Genomic DNA, 7500 nt, shown 5'->3' on the forward strand with positions numbered 1-7500 from the left:
TAAATTATTTTTGCAGAAACCACCGGGAAATTGAAAAAACAGATACCGAACGTTTTCATCTATTAAGACATTTTCAAAGGTACAGAAAATCAATACAGAAAGAAACAATATATACATAAGAAGACAGAAGATATTCGGAAAGGTCCCATGTTACATATTATCACACACAATTTTGTCAATAATAAAATTGTCCAATTTAAATAAACCCAAACTCAAGTTCATGCTATTTCCAAAATTTCTTTTTATGAAACAAGACTCAATAATATTTCTTTCTATAATATTATTACAAAAAGTAATTATTTTAGAATTTCCCCAGTCAATATTATGACCATAATCCCTTTGGTGGACAAATAATCCACTGGACACTTGCCCCGTTCTAACACTAACACTTTGCCATTTTGGCCTATATAAATAAAATCGACTTATAAGTTATTATTAATTTCGTAAATTAGGACAACAAAGACTCACCTATCTACTCCACAGCAAGAAAGTCTGCTCGAAGTCTGCCCAGCCATGTGGTCTTGCTGCTTATAAACGATTGGGAAGGCTTCTAGGGGGGAACTCCTTATCTAAGTCTCTCACTAGGACAGGTCCTCTCGTTCTCACGACAGACACTCACCAGACAATTTATTAAAAACGAAAAAAAGAAAGAAAAAAAAAGAAAGAAAGAAAAAAAGAAAAATCTCCCACGTCTTTTCTCTAAGCAACACAGTGATTAAAGGAAGTGATGCATGGAGGCCACGTGACCTGGGCGTGATATTAGTGACGCTTAAAACTTGCATTGCACGTGTTAAAGAGAAAGATTGACGAATAAGCAAATCCCAAGGGCAAAGACTTTTGACATTCAAGTTCATTTGTATTCTAAACATCACTTAGTTTAATGACATTATTCTAAAGTTGCGTCTCATAAGGAAGCACAGCCGACATATCCTATGTATATCAGTATATACCCCACTCTAGCCACATATCATTAGATAAATATACTAAAACGTGCACCCCTGACATAAGTGCTGAGTGGGGCATTAGGAAATCAAACGAAAATCGAACAAAAGCCCCACCTTTCAGGTTACCACCCAGACACAAAAGAGGCAGACCCAACTCACGCCAACTAGGATACCGTCCCACATTCACATAACACAGACACCAATGCAATGTTTCTTCTCTAAGAGGATTGTAGGTCATCCAGAGGACCATTGCCGAGTATCTTGAGGTCGTGGGTTTCCTGCAAGTGAAATAATAAATGAGAGAAGTATATATCTAATTCACCTACGTTCTATTTCAGACATCAGTAAAATGATGTCAGATGTATATGAAAAATCATACGTAAAATTGTGGGAATGTGATTTGGAGTAACTCTAGGGTAAGATCTCTGTTAAGAAATGCTAAAGCGTTGAAATACACAATATGTATTAATTTTCTAGCTGCATCCTTCCGAGTAAGAAAGATCTAGGGAAGGAATCACATTTGGGCTAATTACAAGTTTATTCGTCTCTTGTCTTACATAAGAACATAAGAATGAAGGAGACTGCAAGAGACCATAAGGCAGCTCCGTATCCATCACCATCTGTCATCCCCATCCATAAAGTTGTCTAATCGTTTCTTAAAACAACTGATACTTTCAGCGCTTACTACATGGTTACTAAGTTTATTCCATTCGTTGACTAACCTATTAGTAAACCAATTCTTGCCTACTTCCCTTTTAAATCTAGATTTTTCCAGTTGATAACCATTACTGCGAGTCCTGCCCTGTTGTTTTAATATGATGACCTTGTTTGCATCCCCCTTGATAAAGCCTTTGATCCACTTGAACACCTCTATTAGATCACCCCGCATTCTGCGTCTTTCCAGAGAGTGTAAGTTAAGGTGCCTAAGCCTCTCTTCGTAAGGAAAATTTCTGAGCCCATGTATCATTTTGGTCATTCTTCTCTGTACTGATTCTAGTGAATTGATGTCCATTCTGTAGGATGAAGACCAAAACTGTACCGCATAGTCAAGGATGGGTCTTACTATCGCTAGATAGAGTTTAATAATTACCTCTGCACTTCTATTCGTTACCGTCCTAGCAATGAGACCTAATGCTCTGTTAGCTTTATTCCTGGCGCTAATGCACTGTTTCCTGGTTTTAAGGTCCGGACTCACTAGAACTCCCAAGTCTCTCTCGCACTCAATTTTCTCTAAAAGCGTGTTATCTAAGCTGTATCTATTTTCGGGGTTGTGTAGCCCTACGTTTAACACGCTACACTTAGAGATATTGAAGTTCATTTGTCATTTCACCGACCATGTGAACAATTTACTATCAACCTGCAGAATCTCTCCGTCGTTTCCTGACCTAATTAGGCGTCCTATTTTAGTGTCGTCCGCAAACTTACTAACATCACTATTTATCCCATCGTCTAAGTCGTTTATGTACATAATGACCAACAAGTGACCCAAAACCGAATCCTGGGGGACCCCACTAGTAACATTGCCCCACCTAAATTTTACTCCATTTATGGTGACCCTCTGTTTTCTTTTACTAATCCAAGCTCTAATCCATTCCAACACTTTTTCTCCTATGCCATGGGCTTTGATTTTATTTAGTAGTCTCTGGTGTGGCACCTTATCGAACGCTTTGCTAAAGTCAAGGTAAATAATATCGTAATTTTCATTGTTATCTGACGTCTTGTCTTTATTCCAGTAGAGAAAACACCAGTGACCAGTGTCTTGTCTTTATTCAAGTAGGGGGACACCAATGACCAGTGTTTTGTCTTTATCTGAACATGGAAAACATCAGTAACCAGTGTCTTGTCTTTATTACATTGGGGAAAACACCAGTGACCATAATATTTTGTAGTCTAAAAAAAAAAACAAAAAAACATTATTACGCCCTCGCGAGGTTTTACTTCAATCGGATAAAACCGTCCAGCTATAGCCAGAACGAAATCATTTAAGAGGGTCACGGTAACGAAAAACACCAAACTACTGACCTACTGCTTTCACCAAATTTCTATTTGGCTATTTATTTACTTATTTATTTAACATTCATTTACTTATTCATTCGTTAATTGGCTTATTCATTTATCTGCTTGTGTGCTTGTTTCTAGACTAGCAACAATCCGAGTGGTTTAGTCCATGAGAAGCTATTTTCCGGCTACGAACATCCGGGCAGGTCATTTCTAGGCTGCAATAGTCTACGACAATCATATTCCGACAACTGTTAGCTCCTGAGAAGCTATTTTCCGACTGCAAAAATCCGGGTGGGTCATTGTCAGGCTGCAGTAAACTATGGTAATCATATGCTGGTAACTGTATAATCATATTCTTTGCTATGATGACTGCAAGGACCGGTCCCACTATCGTTGCTTGCCCGACTCGTGTGGGAAACGCACAGGCGAGAAATCTCGACCTTTGAGAGTTCGTTTAAGTAAAAAGACTTCGGTTACAATATTCTAGTATTCAAGTCTCCGAATATCAGCTTATATTTCCGTCATATATAGCAAATCTGAGTGATGAAGTTAGATATTATAAACCTATACGAATGTTAGTAATACTGTTAAAATGTTCTTAGAGAAATCTAGATTTCTGTAAGCGAAGTCATATTCTAGTTATTCAAATGGAGGTTGGAGGTAGGATGTGGGAGGGAAAATAGCCCAAAGGTTGAAGAACCTAAACAGCCTAACAGTTCGGAAATTGTTACCAACTCACGGAATTAATACCCAGAACATAATAATTAGGGACAATGAATAAGTCCCATGTTAACATCGTTTAAGCTCTTGGCAGGTTTAATTTACACGAGACATACCTCACCCAAGTTAATACTGGTACCACGTTGATCGCAGCATTTACTTCTGTTATTTGATAATCAGAAATATAACTACAGCACCAGATGTTAAAATTCCGTCACCCCGATATCTGTGTCAGTATTTTCTTTTGGAATCCACAGGGAGAAGAAAAACAACTTCATACAGCAACAGCAAGACACTTTGTCCTCATCGACCCATGGACAAAGATAGCAACCGATGAGGTTGACAAACTTTTTGGTGGCAACAGAACACTGGAAACAATGCTTGTGAGAAACAGTTACCAGCAGCCGTTTGGGCGTAAGCCACATTCTCAGGGAATTCAGTTTTCTCTTATTGATTGGTCATATATCCGTTTTCTATGATTGATGTGCCCGACCTTACTGCGGGAAACCGAATAATATGTTCTGTTTTCTTTTAATAAGGAATTACTAAGTAGATAATCAATGAAATAATGTGATATAGAGATATGTAGACAAAAAAATGAAGAAAAGGTTGAAATTATACGCACAGCAAACAATTTCCACCACTTAAAGCAATCACGACACATCACATCGTAATCACAGATTATTTATCTATAAATTGAATTGTTGACAAATATCATTCATCTATGATGGAAAAATTCATATGATGCTATCATTACAATCATATTCATGTTTTTTTTTAATTCATTTGCGATGGTTAGTATTGAATGTGTAATTTGGAAATGGTATATTGGTTAATCAAACAACAATGGTTAACAAGCTAACTTGTTTACAGCCTTCCGAATGTGCCAAATATATTAAATATATATATACATTTGATTTCAAGCACTTGGCATAATTTTCAATGCATTATCGATAAGTTATTCAACTTCATGAGCCCTGTACATCCGGTGGAGTCCTGTAGATTCGGTGGAGTCCCGTAGATCCGGTGGAGTCCTGTAGCCGAAGGCTGAGCTCCCTGCGGAGCGTAGACTGGCGCAGCCGGGGGCCCATAAGTAAATAGATGGATAAGTAAACAAATAAACAACTAAATGAATAGATAAATCAATAGATAAATAAACACATAAGTTAGTTATACAGATAGATAAATGAATGAGAGGTTGAATCAGTCATTCTTTCAACACATACCTTTTGTTCTGACAAAATGGAGTAAATCAATAAAATTAGAAACACTAAAAACATTTACTCCAAATGACGTAATGTGACGGGAATGATGGCGAAACAAGAAGCCAATAGGGAGTGGAGGTTCCTTCTTGATGAATCAAATCGCGTGGCGTTAAGCAGAACAAACATTTACAATAAATATATGTTGATATTAAGTACTCATGTATAATAAAGAAGTATTACATATACAATAAATATATACAATAATTAAGTAAATAAAGGAATCACTACAGAAATTATTCAGGAGGTCCGCCGTGGTAACCGCGTGGTGAATTCGGCGTCAGTTCGAATCCTGGCAGCGGTGATGGCCACCGACCGCTGCTAACCTCAGATTTGAGGTGACTTGGTCATGTCACTGTATGTGGGATACATCGGCCTCCTCCGGATATCGTCACTGATGTGGCATAGCGTGGACTCACCGTCAATCCTGCGTTCGAACGGTTCCGGGCCACCAGCAAGGATGAGGTCCGAGTGGGTTCCAGTTCTGCAGAAAAAAAAAAAAAAAAAAAAAAAAAAAAAAAAAAAAAAAAAAAAAAAAAAAAAAAAAAAAAAAAAAAAAAAAAAAAAAAAAAAAAATACTGAGCCGACACTCCAAAAAAAGGCGCAAGATTGATTGATGATCACGTGCCCAAGAAATGATGACACTGCCATGGATTAGAATGAAATACAATAGAATAAAATAAAATAAAATAATATGAAATAAGATAGAATAAGTTAGAATAGAATAACATGAAATTGAATAGAATTAAAAAATAGAATAAAATGAAATAAAATAGAGTAAAGTCAAATGAAACAAAAATAATAAAACAAAACGAATCAAAATAGAAAAAAAGAAAACAAAAGAAAATAAATAAGGAAAAATAAAAGAGGATAAAAGCGAGTGAAATATCAGAAACGTCACTGCCAGGCAGGACGTTATGTAAATTGATTGTCTGTCCGTCTTTACAAAAGTCATAACAGATCGTGAAAAAAAGGACAATAAATTTTATTTTCATTAAAAATTCTAACATGAACAACTATGTGGAACAAGTCACTCGGATACCGCAATTATATATAAAACGAAAACGAATAATTCAATAACGATGGAAAAAGAATACAGGTTATTGTATTTACATCACAGAAAAGAATGAATAAATAAATGCAATAAAATCTAGGAGATAACCATTATACTTGTATTATTAGATCTGCGCAAAGCATAGAGATTGGCCCTGACAATAATCTACAGAATTAATTAGTAGCTTACATTTAGATATGATTAACTACTTTGATAGATAGCTAAACGTAAAAATGATATGGTCTAATAGTTGATATACACGACTCTTTTATCTATTTTACATATTCATTCATATATTCGTTTGCCCATTTTTATTTATCAATTCATTTGTATATATATTTTCGCTCATCTATTTATTTATTTATTAGATGTATTCATTTTTGTCTATATTAATTTGTTTACTTTTCTATTTATTTATTTACTTTTATCTACCTAATTACTTGCGGCAAAGGTCGAGGGGATGGCGGTTCGAATCCTGCCACCGGCGAACTTGAACCAAGGACATGGTTCATTAACTACCACGCTACAAAGCCCTCTGTGAGGGGCACCGTCCTAGTCTTCCGATAGGGGGGAGTTTGTGACGTTAAACCATATCATATCATCATCTATAATATTTGTTTTTTTCACGAGGCAGTTCCCGAGGCCCAGTCACACTATATCGATTCCCGTCAAGTGTTTTAAATTTGAAAAGCTGCAGGACGACTTCGCCTACAGTATTCTAGACTTCCCTAAGTCTACAATTCAACAATGTATCTAATATTGGTATATATTCAACTTCTCTTTGTTCGTCATTCAGCTCCTCAACATATGACGCAAAGGTAATATGACATTTGGAGATTCGAACAAATAAAGAATTGTAAACGAAGTCGTTTCTAGTAAAACGAACTCACGTGAGTCGTGATAGTGTGACCGGGGCAATAACAATCCCTTGTGTGGGTTGAGAATAGGAATCAGGAAAATCCACACAATCTTTATGGTACGATGTTTGAGATAAGAAACGTTTCCCACGGAAGGCTTTAGTCAACATTGTGAGGCCTAAACAAGCCAAGGAAAGGAAAAAGCACTGAGGTACAGTTAAAAAATATAAATAAATAAACTAATGAATGAAGAGATGAATAAATACATGTAGGCCTATGGGTATAAAAGAAATACCTAGATACGTAAATAAATAAAAATACCGATATTTAGCTGAATAAGTAAATGAATGAAAAACACTTAAATAAATAAATATATTTATAAATAGATGAATAAAGATTGATAAATAAATACATGAGTACATAAACACACAAATAGGTAAATGAAAAAATGGATATGTAAGTAAATATATGGATGAATAGATAAATGAATAATTAGGTACATGACTAAATATATAAGTAAAAACAAACAAATAGAAACATATATAAATAAGATAAATAAGTACATAAAAAGATAACTAATGAATTAATAAAGATACAAAGAATATTGAAGAAACACCCTATAGATTAAAAGAAATGTAGATATAGATCGGAGAAAATTACAA

The 7500-nt window shown here is 35.5% G+C and overlaps 1 protein-coding gene across 1 annotated transcript in view; it reads right to left on the reverse strand.

The window, feature by feature from the left end:
- The window catches only part of LOC143026262 (chitotriosidase-1-like), a 14447-nt gene extending 13858 nt beyond the window's left edge, over window positions 1-589 (reverse strand). Inside the window, exon 1 of the mRNA XM_076186353.1 lies at window positions 469-589. The gene's annotated coding sequence lies outside the window, so the exon portion shown is untranslated. The remainder of the gene's footprint in view (window positions 1-468) is intronic.
- Window positions 590-7500: the final 6911 nt, after the last annotated feature.

This window comes from Oratosquilla oratoria, chromosome 6 (genome assembly GCF_046742065.1).
Source record: "Oratosquilla oratoria isolate Oo_2021 chromosome 6, ASM4674206v1, whole genome shotgun sequence".
Classification (NCBI taxonomy): domain Eukaryota; kingdom Metazoa; phylum Arthropoda; class Malacostraca; order Stomatopoda; family Squillidae; genus Oratosquilla; species Oratosquilla oratoria.